The 22682-nt window shown below is 49.6% G+C and overlaps 1 long non-coding RNA gene and 1 pseudogene across 1 annotated transcript in view; one reads left to right on the forward strand and one right to left on the reverse strand.

Moving 5' to 3' along the window:
- LOC144331355 (uncharacterized) overlaps positions 1-21669 on the forward strand; it is a 35248-nt gene extending 13579 nt beyond the window's left edge. The window contains exon 2 of the long non-coding RNA XR_013398426.1: positions 18534-21669. This is a non-coding gene — a long non-coding RNA (uncharacterized LOC144331355). The remainder of the gene's footprint in view (positions 1-18533) is intronic.
- Positions 13967-14869, reverse strand: LOC144331410 (uncharacterized; annotated as a pseudogene).
- Positions 21670-22682: the final 1013 nt, after the last annotated feature.

A 22682-nucleotide genomic window follows, 5' to 3' on the forward strand; every position in this document is an offset into this window, starting at 1 on the left:
AGGCAAGGCCAGACATCGTGCTCAGATTGGGGATGGAGGCTCAGCTTCTTCACGGTGCTGGGTCATAGGGTAACTGGTGGGGCGGGAGTTCTGGAATGATCTGTTTGGCTCTCTGTGAATGGCTGTTTGCCATGGCAACGAGCACTGCAGAGACTCTGAGCTTGCTCAGTTGAGAACCTGCTCTCCAGGGACATTTCAAAGCTCTTCCCCTCATTGTATGGGAGCCCTGCTCACCAAATGCATCCCTGCAGCCTGGGAGAAGCCTGGCGCTCCCCACAGTTCCCTCAGTGGCAGCCAGTGCTCTCGGCTTTCCTTTCTTCAGGAGTCTCAGATCAGCTGACAATGGATGTGCAGAGGGGAGAAAACTCAGTATAGACTCCAGTCGGGACCAACCTCTCTGGGAATTCACCTGCCACAAAGGCTCTCTCCTGATCCCACTCCCACCAGCAGAAGTCAGCAAGCCTAGAAAACACTGTCCCCTCGCCCTCACTGAGCCAAGTGTTACTTTCTACCCCAAGATTTTCTCCCATTCCTTCACCCCATACCCGTTCCACAAGCAGTTAACTGAGAAGGCAAAAATAAGGCAAGGCCACAGGTACAGGGTCAGCACTGGGGCTCGTTCCACAGATGAGGGGCATAGCTTGACAGCGCCAGGCGTGATGGCTCACGCCTGTAATCCCAGCACTTTGGGAGGCAGGCAGATCACATGAGGCCAGGCGTTTGAGACCAGCCTAGCCAACATGACGAAACCCCATCTCTACTAAAAATACAAAAATTAGCCAAGTGTGGTGGCGTGTGCCTGTAATCCCAGCTACTTGGGAGGCTGAGGCATGAGAATCTCTTGAAGCTGGGAAGCGGAGGTTGCACAGCTGAGAGCTGCACCACTGCACTCCAGTCTGAGCGACAGAGTGAGACTCCGTCTCAAAAAAATAAATAAATAAATAAAAATAAGTAAGTAGGCTTGACATGGTGGCTTACATCTATAATCCTAGCACTTTGGGAGGCCGAAGCGGGTGGATCACGAGGTCAGGAGTTCGAGACCAGTCTGACCAACATAGTGAAACCCCATCTCTACTAAAAACACAAAACATTAGCCAGGTGTGGTGGTGGTGTGCGCCTGTAATCCCACCTACTCAGGAGGCTGAGGCAGGAGAATCTCGTGCACCTGGGAGGCGGAGGTTGCAGTGAATATGGGCAACAGCGCAAGACTCCATCTCAAAATAAATAAATAAATAAATACAGTTCCCCCCAAAAAACAGGGGAGTGGAGGGGCCCAGGCTGTGCCAGCTCGGCTAAGTATGGGTCCACATCACCCCAACAGGGAAAGATGGGGTCCTGGGAAGTTAAGGGGTGGAATTTTCTGAAGATGCCACCTCCACCCCTAAACTCACTTCTCCTATGGTTCTCCCCATCCCATAATTGCCAAGTCCAGTCTTCCAATTATTCAGGCCCAACCTGGACCAACACACCCCTCTCTTTCTCTTGTGCCCATATCCAACCTGTCAGTAAAACCTCTGAACTTTAACCTTCAAAAAATACTCCACGTGCACCTCCTTTCCCCACCTCTACTGCCATCATAGGCTGTCCCATCTCCCCCTTCACTGCCCCTCCCAACGGAGCAGCTGGAGTGAGCCTGAAGTCAAACTGTGTCCCTCGCTCACTGGTGACTTCCCACTCCACTTGGGGACCAGCCACAGGTTCTAAGGCCCTGAGGGACCTGGTCCCTGCTATCCCCAGATCTCCTTCTCCATCCCTCCCCAGTCTACCTTAGTTGTGCTGACCTTATTGTTTCCCCTCCAGGACACTTCTCCAATGTCACCTTCTCAGGTCTCACCCCACCCCTGTGCTGGAGGCTGGGATGCTCCACCCAGACCCCCTTCAGATATAAAAGGTGATGGCCGGGCACAGTGGCTCATGCCTGTAATCCCAGCACTTTGGAAGGCTGAGGTGAGTGGATCACCTGAGGTCAGGAGTTCAAGACCAGCCTGGCCAACATGGTGAAACCCGTTTCTACTAAAAATACAAAAATTAGCTGCACGCCTGTAATCCCAGCTACTCAGGAAGCTGAGGCAGGACAATCACTTGAACCCAGGAGGCAGAGTTTGCAGGGGCCCAGATGGTGCCACTGCTCTTCAGCCTGGAGACAAAGCAAGACTCCGTCAAAGAAAAAAAAGAGAGAAAGAGGAAGGAAGGAAGGAAGGAAGGAAGGAAGGAAGGAAGGAAGGAAGGAAGGAAGGAAGGAAGGAAGGAAGGAAGGAAGGAGAAGGGGAAGGGGAAGGGGAGGGGGAAGGGGAAGGGGAATGGGAAGGGAAGGGAAAGAAAAGGCGACTCCCCCTCAGAATGCAGGACAGCCTTCAGCTATCACCCTCTCTGGGCATGGCCTCAGCTGAGAGAGCCCCCTCACCCAAAATCACACCTCCTTCTTAGAGAGCTTGTGCAGGGGGCATGAAGTGCTCATCCGTTCACCCCAAATTGGTACAACCCTGTCTTAGTCTGTTTGGGCTGCTGTTACAGAATACCATAACCTGGGTAGTTTATAAACAACAGAAGTCTGTTGCCAAGAATTCTGGAGGCTGGGAAGTCCAAGATCAAGCCACTAGCAGAATCTGTGTCTTAGCCCATTCCTTATGAACGTGGCTTCTCACTATGTCCTCACATGGCAGAAGGGGTGAGGGGTCTCTCTTGGGCCTCTTGTGCAAGGTCACTAATCCCATTCATGAGGGTTTCACCTCCATGACCTAATCACCTTCCAAAGGCCTGACATCCTAATACCATCACCTTGGGGGTGAGAATTTCAACACAGGAATGTAGCAGGTGCACAAACACTCAGATCATAGCAAGCCCTCAAGGACCATCCCACCTCAGAACTCCCCTGCAATGTCATCTGAAGCTTCCCTCGAAACTTCATCAAAGCTCAACTTCTCCCTCTTCCCCACCCTGCTTTCTTCCCCTCCTTGCCTCCTGCAGGTATGAATCAAATCACCCTTATAGGACGAACAGCAGCATCAGGCTTCATGGAGCTGACTGTTTAAGACCCTCCATAGGGGATTCTTCTCTACCAGACTGACTAGGTTTGAATCCCAGTTGCATTCTTTGCAGGCCACGACACTGGGCAAGTTCTTTAACTGCTCGGTGCCTCAGTTTCCCCATCTGCACAATAGAGGTTACACACTAGATCTATTGTGATGATTAAATGGGTTAATATTCAGAGCAGTGCCTGATACATGGGAAACGCTAACAATAAAAATATGCTATTTCTTAGCTCCCCATCCTTCTGAAAAGCTCCATTCTCCAGAGCAGAGTTTTTTCCCCTTGCCACTGTTGCTGGGGGAGCTGCCCCTCATGCGTGGATATGAATCCCAGCTTTACTGGCATCAAAGGGCCTACAGGGGCCAGCCTCACGTCGCCAAGCAAAAAGGGTTCAGGCAAGGCCACAGGTGCAGGGTCAGCACTGGGGGTCGTTCCACAGATGAAGGGCATAGCTTGATCCAGGCTGGTCGGTCAGCTCAGGACAGAGCTAGGCAAGAATTCCAGAACGAGGAGGCACCACCATGGGAGAAAGCTTAGGTTCTGGGCCAGCCCTGGATTTTAGTCCTGAGCCTCCCACTCACAGCTGTATGTCTGTGACCAAGTTACTTAGTCCCTATGACTCCCTGCATCCCAGTCTCAAAGCTAGGCTGGTGGAGGTGCCTACCTTTCTGGTGTAAGAATTGAATGAGTTCATGGCTGGGCACGGTGGCTCATGCATGTAATCCCAGCACTTTGGGAGGCTGAGGCAGGCAGATCATGAGGCCAGGAGTTCAAGACCAGCCTGGCCAACATGGTGAAACCCCATCTCTACTAAAAAAATACAAAAAAATTAGCCAGGTGTAGTGGCAGGTGCCTGTAATCCTAGCTACTGGGGAAGCTGAGGCAGGAGAATCTCTTGAACCTGGGAGGCGGAGGTTGCGGTGAGCTGAGATTGTGCCTCTGCACACCAGCCCCTGCGACAGTGTGAGACTCTGTCTCAAGAAGAAAAGAAAAAAAAAGACTTGAATGAGTTCATGCCTGAAAAATATCTGGAAAATGGCTAATAGGTAGTAATGTCCTCCTCCCACCCCTGTATCAATAAGTTATGGCTGCATAACAAACACTCCAACACTTTGTGGCTTAAAACAGCAGCACATTTCTTTTGCAAGTGAAGCTGTAGTCTTTTCTTTTGCATGTGAGTGGCAGGACTTAGTGGGGGCAACCTATCTCTGCTTCACTCAGCAACAGCTGGGGCAACTTGAATGCGGGGAGCTGGAATCATCTGAGGTCTCGCTCCCTCCTGTGTCTGACGTCTGGGCTGGGACCCTATAGCAGCTAGCCGCTTGGGCTCCTTGGGTCTTTTATCTCTGTCTCATTCTCTCTCTATCACCTCGGAAGTCACTTTGTCACACGACTGGTCAAGCCAGTTACAAATGTCTGCTCAGTTTCAAGGGGAGGGAACATAGATCCCCTCCTCTCATAAAGGAGCGTTGATGTCACACTGTAAGAAGGGCGTAGGGTGGGGTGCCTGTTGGTGCAGCTGTCTTTGGAAAATACAGTCTGCCCCACAACACATTTGGCACGGCTCTGTGCCACGCCTGCCTCCCCAGAGGCTTAGGTGGGATCCAGGGCTCCCCAACAGGGTCTGGCTCCCTCTCTCGCTGAACTTAAAAGGGCACATCTGTGTTTTAGGTTCTACCTCCTTAAGCTCTTTAGGCCCTGGCCAAGCATTACCTTTGTTAGTGCCGGCAACTAAGAACGCTAGGACCCGCCTCTTGCCTGCCAGCCAACAGGCCCTTCCACCTGAGCAGGGTTAGGCTGGCAGCACTTCCAGGCCCCCTCAGGGAAGGCCTCCTTCAAAACCATCTGCACCTGAGCCCACATGAGTCAAATTTACATCCCTAACCCAAAACAATTCTACAGCAATTCTTTAGGTTTCTAATTCCTATCATTTACGCCCAACCAGTAGAGATGAAATAAGACTAAAGGAAATATTCAAATGCCCCAGCTCCTTGCCAATGTTCAGAAGGGACGGCTTGTGCCCATTTAAAGCCCCTGCCTCACCTGGTCTGCAGACTCATCTCTTCGCTTTAAAAGCCAGTGAGGTGTGGACAATGGGCTTGACCAGAAACCTGGCAGGAAAACAGGCCGGATCCACCCACCATGGGCTCAGGTGGCTCAGATTACTTATCTAGAGTACCTATAACCCAGGTGTCACCTGGGGTCTCCCTGCCCCTTCAGATCTAGACGTCTTTGCCTCAAACCCCCTCCCATTGCCCAGCCCTGGGCACTAAAAGAGAGCTAGACTAGGCAAGGGTACATCCAGCTCCCCATACTGGCTAAAATATCACTGTAAAAGATCCAAGGTGACTCCAGGGAGGACGGACCAACTTCGTATCAGCTCAAGGGGGTCAATGTGCACATCCCCAGGCTGCAGTCAGTGGTGTGCTGTTGTGAGAACGTGCCATTGTGGACATGCAAAGGGGCTCTGGGCTCTTTGACCCACCCCATCTCTACTAAAAATACAAAATTTAGCTGGGCATGGTGGTGCACACCTGTAATACCAGCTACTTGGGAGGCTGAGTATTTGGGGAGCCAAAGCACTACATTCCCCTGAATTTCCGCTTGCAGCTCCCTGTTCTAGGCTTGCTTCCTTATACTCATGTGGCCCCTGCCCAACCACAGGACACAGACCCCACTGCCCACTCCAGGCCTGAGCAGGAAACTGCAATGGCGATTTGGGAACACAAAGGGCAGAAGGATCCACAAAACAGGTTTGAAATTAAATCTTGGATGTGCCTGCCCTCATGGAGAACCTTGGCCATTGCTCCAGCCTGGGTGCCAGCTCCTACCAGGCTACTCAGCCTTCTCTTTCATTGTAGATCCCCCTGCAACTTCCAAAAATTCCCCCACTTTATCATGCAGAGTATCTCAGCTTTCTCCGGCTCCAAACGCCAAAGAGCCCAGGGCCCCTTGGCATGTCCACAATGGCACATTCTCAGAACAGCACACCATTGACTGCAGCCTGGGATGTGCACGTTGACTCCCTTGAGCTGATACGAAGTCGGCCCGTCCTCCCTGGAGTCACCTTGGATCTTTTATAGTGATATTTTAGCCAGTATGGGGGGCTGGATGGACCCTTGCCCAGTCCAGCTGTCTCACCTGGCCTCACCCACCTGCTTCTCCGCTCAGGTGGGGCTGGGGTGGGTCTGGAGGAGGAGGAAGAGGAGACGGCTAGCTGAGATGGGGACTGGACTTGTATGTGAGCCTGGCCTCTCTAGCACTACACTTAAGGCCACCAGGGGCTAGGAAGCGGTCAGTCACAGCTCCGAGAAGTTAGTCAAACTGTTTGACCTGAGCAGCCAAGCCTGTGGCTCAGAGGGTACAGGATGGGACGAGGAGTTCGTGGACCTGTGACATCATCTGCGGTCCTTCACGCCAGAGAATGGGAAAAGGCTGATCCAGCCTAAAGTCCACCTCTGCTGGGACATCTGCAGGCAGGATGACCATGAAGCAGCCACCACCACTCCCCACCCGGAACACCCTGACACAGGCCTGTGGACTGGGCACACCTACCCACATCTCACCTTTGCCAGTCCTCAGCAATATAGAAGCAGCCAGCTGACAGGTCCCTGGGGATAGTGACAGGCGTGGAAAGGAAAGGCAGCTGGCAAGGTGTCAAGAATAAAAGCTGGTTGGCCCAAGCAGAGGCAGGCAACACCTGGAGCCCTCCCTGCAGCCACGGTCGAGCGCCTTCTGCTTGGCCTCTCCTCACTGCTCCGTGCCCAGGCCTTCCCGGGAGTTTTTCACCCTCCGTTAGCCACCATCTGGCGGTGTCATTGGGAGCCTGGAGGGTGGCCAGGCGCTGGCGCAGGTTGGTCGTGGAGATTGCTGGCCTGTGTGCTGGGCCTGGCTCGAGGGACGTCAACTCTCTCCTGATTCGATGACTGGGGAGGGTTCCAGCTGTACAGAGAGTGGCCTCCCAGGGCCGACAGATGGGCAGCCCCAGGAGGAAGCCACATGGCAGGACCGTGTTGTTGTTAAACGCAGCTCATTAGGTTTTATCAGCAAGATGCTGCTCGGTTGGCAAGAACACAGCTGCCCCCCCGCAGCAGTGGCCCACAGAAGCACCACGGCCCTGGGTAGACTTTGCTGGGGAGGCCGGAGCAGTGGGCCTGTTCTCAGGGCTTGGCAACCCCTCTTAGGCCCCCTCTATGCATGGAGGACCTCAGGGAAAAGCTAAAGGGTACGGAGGCACAGTGCACAGAGGCCAGGGAACCCACATCCCACCATCCCCAGGGACGGTCACCAGAGGGCAGCCAAGATGTGAGGGCAGGGCCAACTCTCCCCACTGGCAGCTGCTGCCCCAAGGCTGGACTCTACCAGCAGGCCACCCTGAGGACCGGCAAACTTTGTAAAGGCTCAGATAGTAATTATTTCAGGCCTTGCAGGCCAAGAGCTCACAATGGAGGATATTGTGTAGGTACTTGTAAAAATATTTAAAATTTAACCATTTAGAAAGAGAAACCATTCTTAGTTCACAGGTGGTGGGCCAGATTTGGCTCTTGGGCCACAGTTTGCCGACCCCGGGGCTTCAATCCCCTGGATAAAGAAGCCAGCAGAGGCCAGTCACAGCGACTCTCGCCTGTAATCCTAGCACTTTGGGAGGCTGAGGTGGGCAGACCACCTGAGGTCAGGAGTTTGAGAGCAGCCTGGCCAACATGGCGAAACCCCATCTCTACTAAAAATACAAAAATTAGCTGGGCGTGGTGGTACACACCTGTAATACTAGCTACTTGGGAGGCTGAGGCAGGAGAATTGCTTGAACCCAGGAGGTGGAGGTTGCAGTGAGCCTAGGTCATGCCACTGCACTCCGGCCTAGGTGACAGAGGGAAACTCAATCTCAAAAAAAAAAAAAAAAAAAAAAGAAGGTGGGGCATGGTGCCTCATGACTGTAATCCCAGCACTTTGGGAGGCTGAGGCAAGTGGATCACCTGAGGTCGAGAGTTCGAGACCAGTCTGACCAACATGGAGAAACCCTGTCTCTACTAAAAATACAAAATTAGCCGGCGTGTTGGCACATGCCTATAATCCCAGCTACTCGGGAAGGCTGAGGTAGAAGAATCGCTTGAACCTGGAAGGTGGATGTTGCGGTGAGCTGAGATCGTGCCATTGCACTCCGGCTGGGGCAACAAAAGCGAAATTCCATCTCAAAAGAAAAAAAAAAAAAGAAAAAAAGAAGAAGCCAGCAGAAGAGGTTGCCTGTGGCTCTCCTCCAAGGAAGAGCCCTCAAATCTCAAATGTGGGTGCCATGAAGGAGCTGGGGGCTAGAGGAGTTGGCACAGTTCCTGTGCACACCCACCTCTCTCATGACATCTCACCTGGGGCACTGGACCTGCCTATGTGTCAGTCTCTCCCCAGCCACTGGCCTGGCAAGAGTAGTCAGGGCGGCTCCGTCTTCCCCAGAATCCCAGTACCACCCCACGCTATGCTGAGGACTCTTCCCCAACTCAGGACTCCCATTTGGTCCTGCGGGTTCTATGTTGCACTATGGCCATGCTGGCTTCTCATGGTATTACTCGCCCCTCCCCAGCCCCCGCCCCACAGATTGCAGAGATGAGTCCAGAGGGTGCTGCACCTGGAGACTCCAAGCTGTGCTGCAGCCCTGCTAACCCTCCCGCTGTACCATGGCCAGTGCTGGGCTGAACTTGTCTTCCTGACTGCCTCTACTTTAGGGGGCTTTTCTCCCAGCAAATTCCTAAGTCCGTCAGGCAAATACACTTCCGGGTGGGCCCCAGTGCCCCAGCCCAGCCACATCTGAATCCACTTTGACTCATGCTGGGACCCTTGTCACTACCTTATATTAACCCACCCACCCACATCTTACAGGAAAAACTAGCAGAAAGGGGCCTGAGCATGAGGCCAGGCATCTGGGCTAGAACTTGGGCCATGGGACCTCGGAGCCAGCTGCTCAGCCTCATACAGTTCCTCCTTCCCCATCTGCTAAGTGTGGTAACTACTATCTGCAGCCCAGGTGCTGTCCATCATCCTCTGTATGGGGTGCATACGGCGTAGGATGCATATACAGCCTGGCATGCATTTAGTCCTCAGTGGCTGCTGATGGGATGTGCATTTGAAATGGAAGTCCAGGAAAATGAGATGTGGAGATGAGGATGCAGAAACAGCCATGGGGAAGGCAGAGAGAGGCAATGATGCGGAGCTGGGGAGGAGGGAGCGCGGAAGAAAGCTAGGATCTGAGCACCTGCACCTTGTTTCCCAGAACAGCGCCCATTGATCTGTGGCACAAAGGTTGGGGAGGGGTGGACAGGAAGCGGGGAAGTATGGGAGAACCATCTGACCACCTGTCATGGGTGAGACATTGAGACAGAACCAAATCCAAGCATCCTTACAATCTCCTCCATCCCTGACTGGGAACAGACGCCTTCCCTTCGCTGCACTTGGCCAAGGGCCTCATCACCAACCTAGTGGGAGGAATCAGTGGCTCATTCCAGGCTATTCTGGAGACATACCTGTTGGCAATCAAGGCTATTGCGGCACAATTGAGTTAACGCTTTGTAAACTAGACTGCACGTATTTGATTCCAAAATACAGACTCACTCATTTTTAACCAAGTCTGGTGCTGTCTTTGTAAAGCCTCAAGTTAAAATAAGCATTTCAGAAGGCACTCTACCAAATGACTTGCACAAGAATATTCATAAGGCAGGCATGGTGGCATACACATGTAGTTCTGGCTACTTGGGAGGCTGAGGTGGGAAGATCACTTGAGCCCGGGAGTTCAAGGCTGCAGTGAGCTACAGTCACACCACTGCACTCCATTCTGAGCAATACAGCAAGACTCTGTCTCTAAATTTTTTTAAAAGAATGTTCATAGCAGCCTTATTTGTATAGATCAAACTGGAAATAACCCAAAAATCCATCAACAGTTGGGCCAGGTGCGGTGGCTGACACCTATAATCCCAGCACTTTGGGAGGCCGAGGTGGGCGGATCACTTGAGGCCAGGAGTTTGAGACCAGACTGGGCAACATGGTGAAGACCCGTCTCTACTAAAAATACAAAAATTAGCTGGGCGTGGTGACATGCACCTGTGGTCCCAGCTACTGGGGAGGCTGAGGCAGGAGAATCACTTGAACTGGGGAGGTGGAGGTCTTGCAGCGATCCAAGATCACGCCACTGCACTCCAGCCTGGGTGACAGAGTGAGACTCTAAAACAAAAACAAAAACAAACAAACAAAAAGTCCGTCAACAGTTGGATAAATAAATTTGTGGAATATTCCCACAATTTAATACTACTCACTAAAAATGAATCATTGACGCATACAACAGTATGAATGAATCTCACCGATTCAAAGAGGCAAAACTCATCGATGGTGACGGAGGATGGACTACTGTTCAGCCTCTGTTGGGTACTGGCTGATAAGAGCACAAGGGAGGCTGGGTGCGGTGGCTCACGTCTGTAATCCCAGCACAGCCCTTTGGGAGGCCAAGGCGGGCAGATCACAAAGTCAAGAGATCAACCTGGCCAACATGGTGAAACCCTGTCTGTACTAAAAATACAAAAATTAAATGGGCATGGTGGTGCGTGCCTGTAGTCCCAGGTACTTGGGAGGCTGAGGCAGGAGAATCTCTTGAACCGGGGAGATGGAGTTGCAGTGAGCCGAGATTATGCCACTGCACTCTAGCCTGGTGACACAGCAAGACTCCATCTCAAAAAAATAAAATAAAATAAAAGCAGAAGGGAAATTTCTAAAGTGCTAGGAGTATTTTAGATCTTGATAAGGGGGTGGCCACATGGGTGTATAGACATATATAAAGATTCATCTCACTGTACACTTAAGATTTGGGTTCTCAAAGTTCACTTTTAAGTTAAACCTCAATTTAAAAATATTATTCTTCCAAAAAAATCCTGTAAGAGTTGTTCAAGAGTTCGCACCAGGACAATCCAAGGAACATCCTTATCATAGCACTGGTTTCCCAGGCGACTGACCAGGTGAGTACAAGACCACCAAACCAGCCCGTGGTCCCCCGTGTCTGCCTACCAGGTCTTGATTGCCATAGTTCCTGTAGTACAGGTGGTAGCTTTTGGTCCTTGTTCCTTCTCTTTGTTGGGATGGCTTCAGCTGGGACGGCTTCGGCTGCAAATAACACCCAAACAAACATAGTTTGAACAGTAGAGGTTTTCGTCTCACATAACAATAAGTCTGGAGGTGGAGGTTTGAGAGGAGGTTGACAGCTCTGCAACGTCGGGCTGCACATCACATTCTCTGAGAATCTACTGTGTTAACCTTACCCTCCTGATTCCAATATAGTTGCTGTAGGCATCACTTTCCCAGGCAACTGCATCACAAGATCTGAAGTTGGGGGAGGGGTTCTATTCTAAATCAAGACCCCAGGAGATTTCCCTCAAGTCTCATTGGCTAGAGCTGGTCACATGCCCAGCCCTAACGTTCTTGTTGGCCGAGGGATGAGGGTTGGGCCAGAGATTCACCCCCACTGAGCATGTTGTGCCCCATATCTGACCACATTTGAGGTTCTGTTGGAAGAAAATGGAAGGAGTGGATGTTGAGTTGGAAACCAGCTGAGCTGCCAGGCCTTGTTGGTTTTTTGTTTTTGAGCTTCTGCATTATTTTTAACTAGAGATATTACACTGTCAAAACAAGTGAGTCATCATGCCCTTCTGACTGAAGCCTGGAGAAGTTTTAATACTTCCATCCAAATTCCCAGGGAGACACAGATGCATGCATGGGATAAGGCAAGGAAATGTTAGGCTGCCCTTGGAAGGGTTGATGTCATCACAGCAGGAGCTGGAATGCTGTGTTTATGGAGAGGGGCTGGGCAAGGGACCCGTGCGTAGGGACTTGGTAACTGATGACTTGTATTCATTCACTAAGTGACAGGCACTCCACTAGGACAGAAGGGAAACAGTCCACAAAACATTAAGGGGAAAAAAACAAATTGAATTGTCCAAATACTTCTTACATGACCCCAACAGGGAGGGGAGCCTTCTCTTGACCCCTACAGGTCAGTGAAATGGCTCGAGAAGCCGTGGGAACACCAGGCCGGGAAGCAGGATACCAGCATTCTGACTGTAGCTGAGTCACTCACTCTGGGCCTCACTTTCCTCACTTGTAGAATCAGCATTTGGTGTCAAGGTCAAGATCCTTGCAGCTCTGATCTTCTGTGACGGTAACCTTGCACTGCAATGGCAAGCAGGATCTAAAGGTCTGAAACCAGCAGCCCTCTGGATCCTGGTCATTTGATTTAGGCTGATGAAAATAATGTAGTGGTGTTGATGATACCCTGCATGCTGAACCCTTGCTCAAAGCCCTTGCCATGCTTTGGTCTACATGTATTACCTCATTTAATTCCCTCAAAAACTATGGAATAGTTATGTTTATTGTCCCCATGTAACAGATGAGGCAGCTGAGGCTTAGGGAAGCTCTTGGCTAGGGTCACTTTTGTTGTGCCAAACCCCTATCAGCTCCCATGGGCATGGCACCAGTTTCAGTGGGCTGAAGAAGAGACCCAGAGCCAACAAATGAGACATGGGATTTTATCAGGGGCTACATACAGGGCAGAGAGCCCAGGAGCAGGAGCTGGACAGGAGAACCACAGCCGCTTGCAAAAGGCATGCACTTTACACAGCATTTTCACTTAGCACCCGCCCCCTAATGACCTCCACCTGCCAACCTTCATCTAGCCCAACTCAAAGGGCCTCAATCCCCTGTATGGCCCACGCTCCACAGGACAGGCTGGGTGCTCAGATGTTCCTCATAGATAAGGAATGGATCTCCACGTAGGCCCCTCCCAGATGCTTCGCTGGGAACTCTGAACTGCACTCAGGGCCGTCTGTCATACAGGGTCATTCTCAGGGTATGCTTAAGGTTTTCTTTAATTTTTATATTTATTTCAGTAGTTTTTGGGGAACAGGTGGTGTTTGGTTACATGGATAAGTTCTTTAGTGATTTCTGAGATTTTTGTGCACTCATCACCCAAGCAGTGTACACTGTACCCCATGTGTTTGCACAGGGTACACTATTCATTTCTATTTTTTAATTTTTTTGAGATGGAGTTTTGCTCTTGTTGCCCAGACTGGAGTGCAATGACATGATCTTGGCTCACTGTAACCTCTGCCTCCCAGGTTCAAGAGATTCTCCTGCTTCAGTCTCCCAAGTAGCTGTGATTACAGGCATGTGCCACCACATCTGGCTAATTTTTTTGTATTTTTAGTAGAGATGGGGTTTCACCATGTTGGTCAGGCTGATCTCAAACTCCTGACCTCCGGTGATCCACCCATCTCGGGCTCCCAAAGTGCTGGGATTACAGGCCCGAACTCATGACCTCAGGTGATCCACCATGCCCGGCCTGTACAGTGTACACTGTTCAAACCATGTGTAGTGTTTTATCCTCACCCTGGCTCCCACCCTACCCTCCCAAGTCCCTAAAGTTCATTATTTCTTATGCCTTTGTATCTTCATACCTTAGCTCCCACTTTTAAGTGACAATATACATATTTGGTTTTCTATTCCTGAGTTACTTCACTTAGAATAATGGCCTCCAGCTCCATCCTAGTAGATGCAGAGGACATTGTTTTGTTCCTTATGTGTGGGTAATATTCCACGGTGTATATTGTATATACCACATTTTCTTTATCCACTCATTGGTTGATGGGCCTTGGGTTGGCTCCATATCTTTGCAATTGCAAATTGTGCTGCTATAAATGTGTGTGCAGGTATCTTTTTCATTTGACTTTTCCTTTGGGTGGGTATGTTTAAGTTATTGTTATCAAGTGCATTTACCACACTACTTAGACTGAATTGTGTTCCCCTTATCCCCACCCCCACTCCTATGTTGGGGCCCTGACCTCCAATGTGACTATATTTAGGGACAGGACCTTTAGGAGGTATTAAGGTTGAATGAAGTTACAAGGGTGGGACCTCGATGCAGTATGACTGATATCCTTATATAAGAAGAGAAAGAGACAAGAGGGGTGCACTCATAAAGAAGAAAAGCCATGTGAGGACACAGCGAGAAGGCACTGTCTGTAAGCTGAAGGGGTGGCCTGTCCCTCCACACTTGTGGGCATATCTTGTCAGGTGGGATGAGAGACTGAGATAAGAAATAAAGTACACAGTATACGCAGAGACAAAGTATAGAGAAACAACAGTGGGCCCAGGAGACCGGCACTCAGCCTACCAAGGACCTGCACTGGCACTGGTCTCTGAGTTCCCTCGGTTTCTATTGATTATTATTTTAACTATCTCAGTAAGAGGAATGCGGTAGGAGAGCAGGGTGATAATAGGGAGAAGGTCAGCAAGAAAACATGTGAGCAAAAGAATCTGTGTCATAATTACGTTCAAGGGGAGGTACTATGCCTGGATGTGCACGCAGGCCAGATTTATGTTTTTCTTCGCCCAAACATCTCAGTGGAGTAAAGAATAACAAAGCAGCATTGCTGCCAACATGTCTCACCTCCCGCCACAGGGCGGTGTTTTTCCTATCTCAGAACTGAACAAATGTACAATCGGGTTTTATACCGAGACATTCAGTTCCCAGGGGCAGGCAGGAGACAGTGGCCTTCCTCTATCTCAATTGCAAGAGGCTTTCCTCTTTACTAACCCACCTCAGCACAGACCCTTTACGGGTGTCAGGCTGGGGGATGGTCAGGTGTTTCTCATCCCACGAGGCCATATTTCAGACTATCACATGGGGAGAAACCTTGGACAATACCCGGCTTTCCAAGGCAGAGGTCCCTGCAGCTTTTCGCGGTGCATTGTGCCCCTGGTTTATTGAGACTAGAGAATGGAGATGACTTTTACCAAGCATACTGCCAGTAAACATGTTGTTAATAAGGCACATCCCACACAGCCCTAAATCCCTTAAACATTGATTCCATATAACACATGTTTTTGTGAGCTCAAAGTTGGGGCAGTGACTGGGGCAAAGTTACAGGTTAACAGAATCTCAGTAAAGCAATTGTTCAAGGTACAGGTCAAGATGGAATTTCTTTATGTCTTCCCTTTCTACATAGACACAGTAACAGTCTGATCTCTCTTTCTTTTCCCTAAAGTAAGTCAAGGAGAGGCCTCAGGAGAAACCAACCCTGCCCATACTTGATCTTGTCTCCAGAACTGTGAGAAAATAAATGTCTGTTGTTTAAGCCTCCCAGTCTGTGTTATTTGTTATGGCAGCCTAAGTTGACCAAGACATCACCCAATGGCAAAACCAGCATTTGAACCAGACAATCTGACTCCATGTTAAGGCCTTCATCATCTACAATTGAATCCTTTGATAGGAGAGATGGGTAGGAGGCATCCTAATGGCTGGGCCTGCGTGTACAAAGTATACAGACTGTCAGATCTTACCCGCTTCCCTCCTTACTCTACATAACAAAAGACAATCCACCTGGGACTAGCCAAGACCCATGCTTTGGATGGAAATGGTTCCAGGGAAATATGGGCCAGTGTTCAGTGGGTGGATAGAACCATCTGGGTAATTTGCAGAGCTGGGTCCTGCCTAAAATGGCTGTAGGCACCAAAGAGATTTGGGTAAGAGATTTAAAATGGTATCACCATCTGCTTCCCAGGGAACAGTCTTGGATGCTGCTCAAACTAAACAGACCTGGATTTCAGTCCTGCCTTCCCTCAGGTGTGGGACCTTGGACAAATCACTTCACCCTCTCCACCTCAGTCTCCCCATCTGTCACATGGAAATAATCATTCTGACTCTAGAGCAGGGTTTTAAGGGTGAAAGCAGATACACTGTGGGAAACTCCTTCACAGATGGTCTTAATTCAGTAACACCTTACCCAAGGGACCACCTGAAATTCCCCCTTAGCTTCATCAAAGCAATGCCCACAGTTACAAATCCCCTGGCAGGCAGCCGCCAGTCCTTTCTGGAAGGAGCTGGGTATAAATTATAGATCACAGCCTCTCGAATCAGCTGCCATTCTGGCTCTCACCCCCGCCTGCAGGATCTGGCCTGGCTCTCCTCAGAGCGCTGCTCACAGCCCCGGGGAGTCTCTGCCTACCCTGCAGTGCTTACCTCTTGCCCCTAGCTTTCCTTCCGCCAGACAGCAAATGCTCCTTGGGCTGGCATTGAGGGGATGCTCTGGAAGGACTCCCAGAAAGTGGCCCTCCCATTGACCTCGAAAGCCTAAAGGTGACCACACCCAAGTCCCAAGCTCCAAGCCCCAGCCCCACTGAGCACATCCACACCATGTTGGAGGCTGCAAGAAGCCAGCGTGAAGCAGCCCTATCTTCATAGCAAGGTCCTGCGCTGCTTGGGGAACTCAGTCAGTTTCCTTGGCTCCCCTCCTGGGGCCCCACCCTCCCTGCTACCACTCACCCACAATCTGGCCACATTCCCAAGGCCACATGTGGCACTGGGCTTTCTCTCCCTTCCCCAACCCCTCTCAGAGGAACCCTAGCCAGGGCCAGCCTAAGCTAACAGCCGTGGGTAGATGACATCCAATTGCAAGCATTTCTTTGCCTGGGATACCTGGGGCTCAGCTGGAAGAGCAGAGTGGAGCCAGCCAGCCAGCATGTCAATCAAGTCACCATTTCTAGCCCATGGCTTTCGCAAGTCACTCCTTCTCTGCAAGCTCTGTTTTCCTCATCAGTAAAAATGGAGATACCAATCACACCCACCTCACGAGGGCTGTTTGAGGATTAAATGAGACAATGCAGGAAAATGCTTAGCACGGGGCAGGGAGTAGGTGCGAAACAGATGTTGGTCAGTTCTGATACAGTTCTGAGCCTGGGCTCAGAAGAACAGCAAACTTCCCAGGGCATAAAATATAAGTCTGAGAGTGAGGGCTTCCTTCAATTTTGTGCCCTAAATGCCTTGCTTGTCTAGTCCCAGTCCTGCTCTGTTAATGTGTGCAGGTGACACAGAGATGCAAAAAACCTTGAATCACTGGACATTGGTGTCAACCTCCAGGAGGAAGAGAAAGAAACAGGCTCGCCTGCAGGGGGCGCAGTTCCCAGCTCCTGCACCACTTTCCTCACCTCACTTCCTGGGGCTGTGTTCTCATCTGAAGGGCTAATTGGGTTGGTTCCTCTCCGCCATCCCCATCCCAGAGTTGTGTGGAGACCATATAAGATAAGGGAGTGAAGGGGCTTTGTGTTCTATGGTGGGCTGGACCACTCAAAACATGACGTTCATGACTGGGATCCTTTCCATTCTGCTTCTTCTCCCCAGCCCAGCCCCATTCCTAACAAGTTGGAAGTCCAGGTATTTAAGGTTTCCATTAAACACATTCAGCTACCACTTGATTCTCTTGCTTCATATCTTTGTAGCTGAGAAAAAGAAAGCAAAATTATCCAAAACCTAAGTTGGTAATTAAGTGCTCCACAGCAAGACTCATTGGTCTCACTTCCAATTTAATTTTTTATACCACTACCACAAATCACCAATCACCACTTTCATTGAGTTAAATTGTAGGGAAAATCAAGGAACAGCTCAGATTTTAATCAATGTTTGCTTCGACCATGAAAAAAAGAGGTTCCTCTTTTGCCTGTCTCTAATCAGGAGTGTTAATTATCTGGTTACATGCGAGCAAATTAATTATGAACTAATGAAGTTAAAGGAAGTCATTTGTTAAGGAAAACTGATTACATATTGTTAGCTCTGGGGGATTAAATGGAAAACCACTGTCATGAAAGCAGCTTTAAAAACTAGACCCCATATTTGATCTGAGAGGTTGCCCAGCTGAAAGGATGAATAATGAAGGTGTCTATGGCCCGAAGGCCACCATCACTGTACCCTCCAGACCAGAGGGATCATTTATCTGCTTCATCTGTTCCAGGTTAAAAAGCAGTAACTCTAGAAGAGGTTTTCTTTCCTTAGAGAGAGTTGAGGGGACATGTGGGTGAGTGTGTGAGACACAGCAAGTCAGCTGGGGGATGCAGTGATGTGTATATGGCAGGATCCAACCTGTGGCCCTAAGCCAGCAGTGGCTTCCTGGTGGGTGACTTCAGGGAGGCTGAATGGAAACTACTCCTACTTGCTGGGGAATAGAATAAGACCCATCGGCCACTCTGCCCTTCATGTGGGTTTCCAGAGGCCACCTCGGAAGAAGCAGAAAGTCTGAGGCTGAAGGCAAAATGCTTGGGTGTGGTCAGAAGTTGGTAATCAAAGTCAGGGCTGAATGACCTTCTCTGTCCCATCCTCTTATCTCTGTGAACCAGGCCTGTAATACAGGAGAGGAGGAACAGAATGGACTCACTGGGGTCAACGTTCATTTGAGGCTTTGATTGCCATGCTAAGAAACTGCTACTTGCAGAACTGCTGTTTGCCTATCTGTATCCATTCTCTCATTCTCAGAAGCAGAATCCTTATTTAATTCACTCAGCAAGAAAACTGTATTTCACAGCCTCCCTGAACCTGAGTGACTAAATTCTGGTCAATGAAACGTAAGCAGAGGTTGCTAGGTATGATTTCTGAGGAAAATAGAAAGCTGATTTTTGTTCTTCTCTGTTTCTTTTTTCTACCTGGAATGTAGACGTGATGGCTGGAGCTCAATAATCATCTTGGATCAGAGGCAACTACTTTGAGGATGAAAGCCACTCACCAACAATGGTGGAGCAGAAAGGCAGAAGGAATCTGTATTTCTGATCACTGTGGGACCCCATACTAGTTCTGGTCCCTGGACTTCTACATGAGAGGAAAACCAAAACACTTGATTTCATGTGCTTGTGCCATGGTTTTAATTTGGGGATGTGGATGTGGGGAGGCTCTCTCTTTGTTCAGAGTCGAATACTATTTCTAAGTCACGCAACAAGGAACACGGCCATCCTCATTATCAGCAGTGAGTAGCCCCAAAGGCTTGGTCCTCTCAAAGCTTACCAGACTGGAAACAGAAACCACCTAGAAAGGGGAACCCCCCTGTGAAAGCGGAGAGCAGAAGTCTGACCATGGTGACCCCCCAACACACTCTAGACACACTGGCCCTGCTCTTCTTCCTGTTGTATCAGAACATTCTAGTCCCTCTGAGCCCACCTATGTGCTCAGGTAGACAGGACCCACACAGCATTGGGATTTGGCTGGGAGCTGGGCTGCAGGGCCTTGGCTTCCTGTATCCCATCCTCATCCAGCTCTGCTTGGCAGCCCTTCCTCTAAGGCCACTGCCCATTGAGGTGACCTCTTTCTAAGTCCCATAAGCCTGTCTGCCTGCCTCTCTGAGAGTTCAGCCAAGAGCAGCTGCTATCAGGAGCACCCTCTATGACCGTGGTCTTGGAGAACCAGGAAAACAGCCAGTCTCCCTCTCTCCAAGAAGAGACCTTGGAGATGACCTCCTTCATCCATGTCATGTAAAAGGGGAAAACTGAGGACAAGAAGGGCAGGGATGTGCCCAGTCTCCAGCCCAACAGACAGAGAGACCATCTTTGGCCCCTCCAGCTCCTCCTAATCCACCCCTCATTCCAGGATAGGAAAATGCAAAGCTTGAGTCATTACAGCCCCCTTAACTAAGGGTTGGAAAGAATTAGACCCAGACTGAGCTAAACCACACCTCTATATGGCCCACAAAAAGTATTCACTCAGCCATATTCTAGAACAGCACTGCCCACTAGAAATAAACGCCTGTCACATGTCAAATATGTCAGTCTTTTATAGCATCTGGGTTTTGTGACTTGTTGGAGAAGGCTTACACTTCCCCAAGATTACAAAAATACTCTCCTATATTTTCTGCAAATATTATCCTATTCTAGTTTGTTGTTGTTGTTGTTGTTTGTTTAGCTCTTTGCTCCATCTGGAATTTATTTTTGCCCAGTGCTATTCTTAGCTTATAAAAAATTAGCCCCTTAATTAGCCAGGCATGGTAGTGCATGCCTGTAATCCCAGCTACTTGGGAGGCTGAGGCACGAGAATTACTTGAACCTGGGAGGCAGAAGTTGCAGTGAGCCAAGATGGCACTGTTGCACTTAGTCCCTGGTGCTCGCTTGGGGAGGAAGGAGCTCCCTGGAAGGGCCTATTGGGTGCAAAATGCAGAAACATAGCTGGAAGAGAGCCCCACATGGCAGAGGACAGAAGCTTCAGTGAGGATGGAACCCCCAGCTGGTAATCTCAGGCAGATTTCTAATCCCTGAGAACCTCAATTTACCCTCTGTAATACAGGGCTATCAATGCCTCACACCATAGTTGTGGGGATTAAATAGCCTCTCTGTGCCTCTGTTTCCTCCTCTCTAAAGGGGATAAGAATGACTTCCTCCCTGGGTTGCTGCGATGATCAGCACACTCAGCAGCTTGCAACAACCACTATTAATAACAACATCTCTAATGGTTCTGAGAGTTGACTAGGCTCAGTTGGGCGGTTCTCACTTGGAGTTGCTCATGTCCTTGTGGTTAGATACGAGCTACAGCTGCAGTTATCTGAAGGCTTGACTGAGTAGACATCCAAAATGGCTTGCTCAAGTGGCTAGCTATAGGATAAATGTGCCTGACAGCAATAATTGAAACATCCTCAGAATAACCACGCATGGCAGATGCACCTGAATGTGTGCTCCTAGTTAGGGAATCCAGGAATGGCCAACCTGGAGAGTCATTACTTATCTATGGGAAACTCTATGATAAACAATTGAAATATCTGAGCCCCACTCCCATCCCCCAACCCACCCGCTCTGTGTCACATGAAACAGGGGATGGAGGTCCTGAGTTTTGGGTTAAATGAAGGTTACCAGATTGAGGTTGTTAGAGGGAGGGTGTTAAATGAAAATGCTACAAAACTGCATGATGTTTGCAGGTGATTGCAGTTTCCCTGCCCAGCCCACTGCTTCTGGACCATAGGAAAGGGGATATCTTGTCCAGGCCACTGGATTTCTGTATGTGAGGTGGTCCTCCTGTCCAGCCTGCTGCCACTGGACTCTCCCCTGTATGTAAGCCCCGAACAAAACCCCATGTCTCATTTGCTGCCTCTGGGTCTCTTCTTTGCCACTGGGTTCCAGTGCCTTCCCTATTGAGATTCATAGGGGTTTGGCACAGCACCGACAGTGAATGGGACTGCTGGCAGGGGTGGGGGCTGCTTTAGACAGGTGGTCAGGAGGAGAGGTGAGGAGGTGAGGAGGTGAGGAGCTGAGGCCTGAATGGTGAGGAGGCAGATGTGCAAATGCCTGGAGGAAGCCTCTTTCTAGCTGAACAGCAATGTTGAAGGTGGCTCTGCTGGAAGACCTAAGTCCCATGGGCAGGTGAACCAAACCAGCCAGTGAATGAGGCAGTTAATGTGGTCTGCCTTGGAAGTGAGTTCTACAGAAGAAAACAGAACTGCAATGAAGCAGGGTAGGGCGGGGATGGGGGGATGCTGGCTGCAGGAAGCCTGCCTGGCACACGGCTTGGGAAAGTGAGACTGGGGCCAGGATCCTCCCTCATCTGGGAAACCGCCTCACTTATGTAATCAGGGCCTTCTAAATGAATTAGGATATTTCTCCATTCTTCAAGTTTTATTATTGCCATCAGTGACAAGTCAGTGACAGCTTACCCCAGCAGAAATAGCACAACCGGAGACAGGATGAAGATAACAAGCCTTCTTTTATGAAGTGACCCCAGCAGGCATCCGAAACACCCCTCGCTCTATTCCCTTCTCTTTGACATGAACAGCTGCACTAATGTGAGTTTACCCATCAGATTAAAAATAATTTGCTAAATATCACGGTGGAGTTATTTCTAAGTGGCTTCAGTTACCGTAAGATACATTCGTACTCCCTGCTTAACAGTGAGGTGCAGCTAGACAACAAAAGGAGGGATTTGAAGCAAAACTCCAGATAAATTAGACACATATTCACATTTCAGTTAGGTAGTTTAGTAGCCTGGATTACTTAGCTATTTGTCCTTTTTTTTTTTTGTCTAGATATATGACTAGAGACTGGGAAGGATCACCATTTGGTTGAATTTTATTTCCTTTTTTTTTGAGACGGTCTCCCTCCGTCACCCACGCTGGAGTGTAGTGGCATGATCTTGGCTCAGTGCAACCTTCCACCTCCTCGGTTCGAGCGATTCTCCTGCCTCAGCATCCTGGGTAGCTGGGACTACAGGCACCTGCCAGGAGGCCCAGTTAATTTTTGTATTTTCAGTAGAGACGGGGTTTCACCATGTTGGCCAGGTTGGTCTCAAACTCCTGACCTCAAGCGATCTCCCCACCTTAGCCTCCCAAAGTGCTGGGATTACAGACATGAGCCACTGCAGCTGGCTGAATTTTATTGCTTTTGAACAAAAACTGATGAGGCTATCTTGAGTCAGCACCAAACAAGGCTCTTTGGGGAAATCATAAAGTTGAATTAAGACCCAATCCCCACCCTCAAGTAGCTCACAGCCTGGTGGGAAGGGGTACACAGATACATAAACAAACAAATCTTAAGAAAAAATAGAATGAAATAAGAACTGATAGGCGGTCTCAGTATAGGGTGTATGCACAGAGGAAGAATTAATTCTGCTGGGAGGAGAGGCAATGTGGCTACGCTTACGGAGGTCATAGTCATTGAATTGGGCCTTCGGCTGAATGTTTTTGTTTTTGTAATAATGTTTTTGGTTTTGTTTTGTAATAAAAAGCCAAAGGAAGTCATTTACAAAGACACAGTGTCCTAAAGCCCCAAACATCAGAGCCAGGGTCATGCATCTACCCAAGAAGAGATTTTGACTCAAGCATTCAAATTGGTTCTCC

The sequence above is a fragment of the Macaca mulatta genome, chromosome 9, assembly GCF_049350105.2.
Source record: "Macaca mulatta isolate MMU2019108-1 chromosome 9, T2T-MMU8v2.0, whole genome shotgun sequence".
NCBI lineage: Eukaryota > Metazoa > Chordata > Mammalia > Primates > Cercopithecidae > Macaca > Macaca mulatta.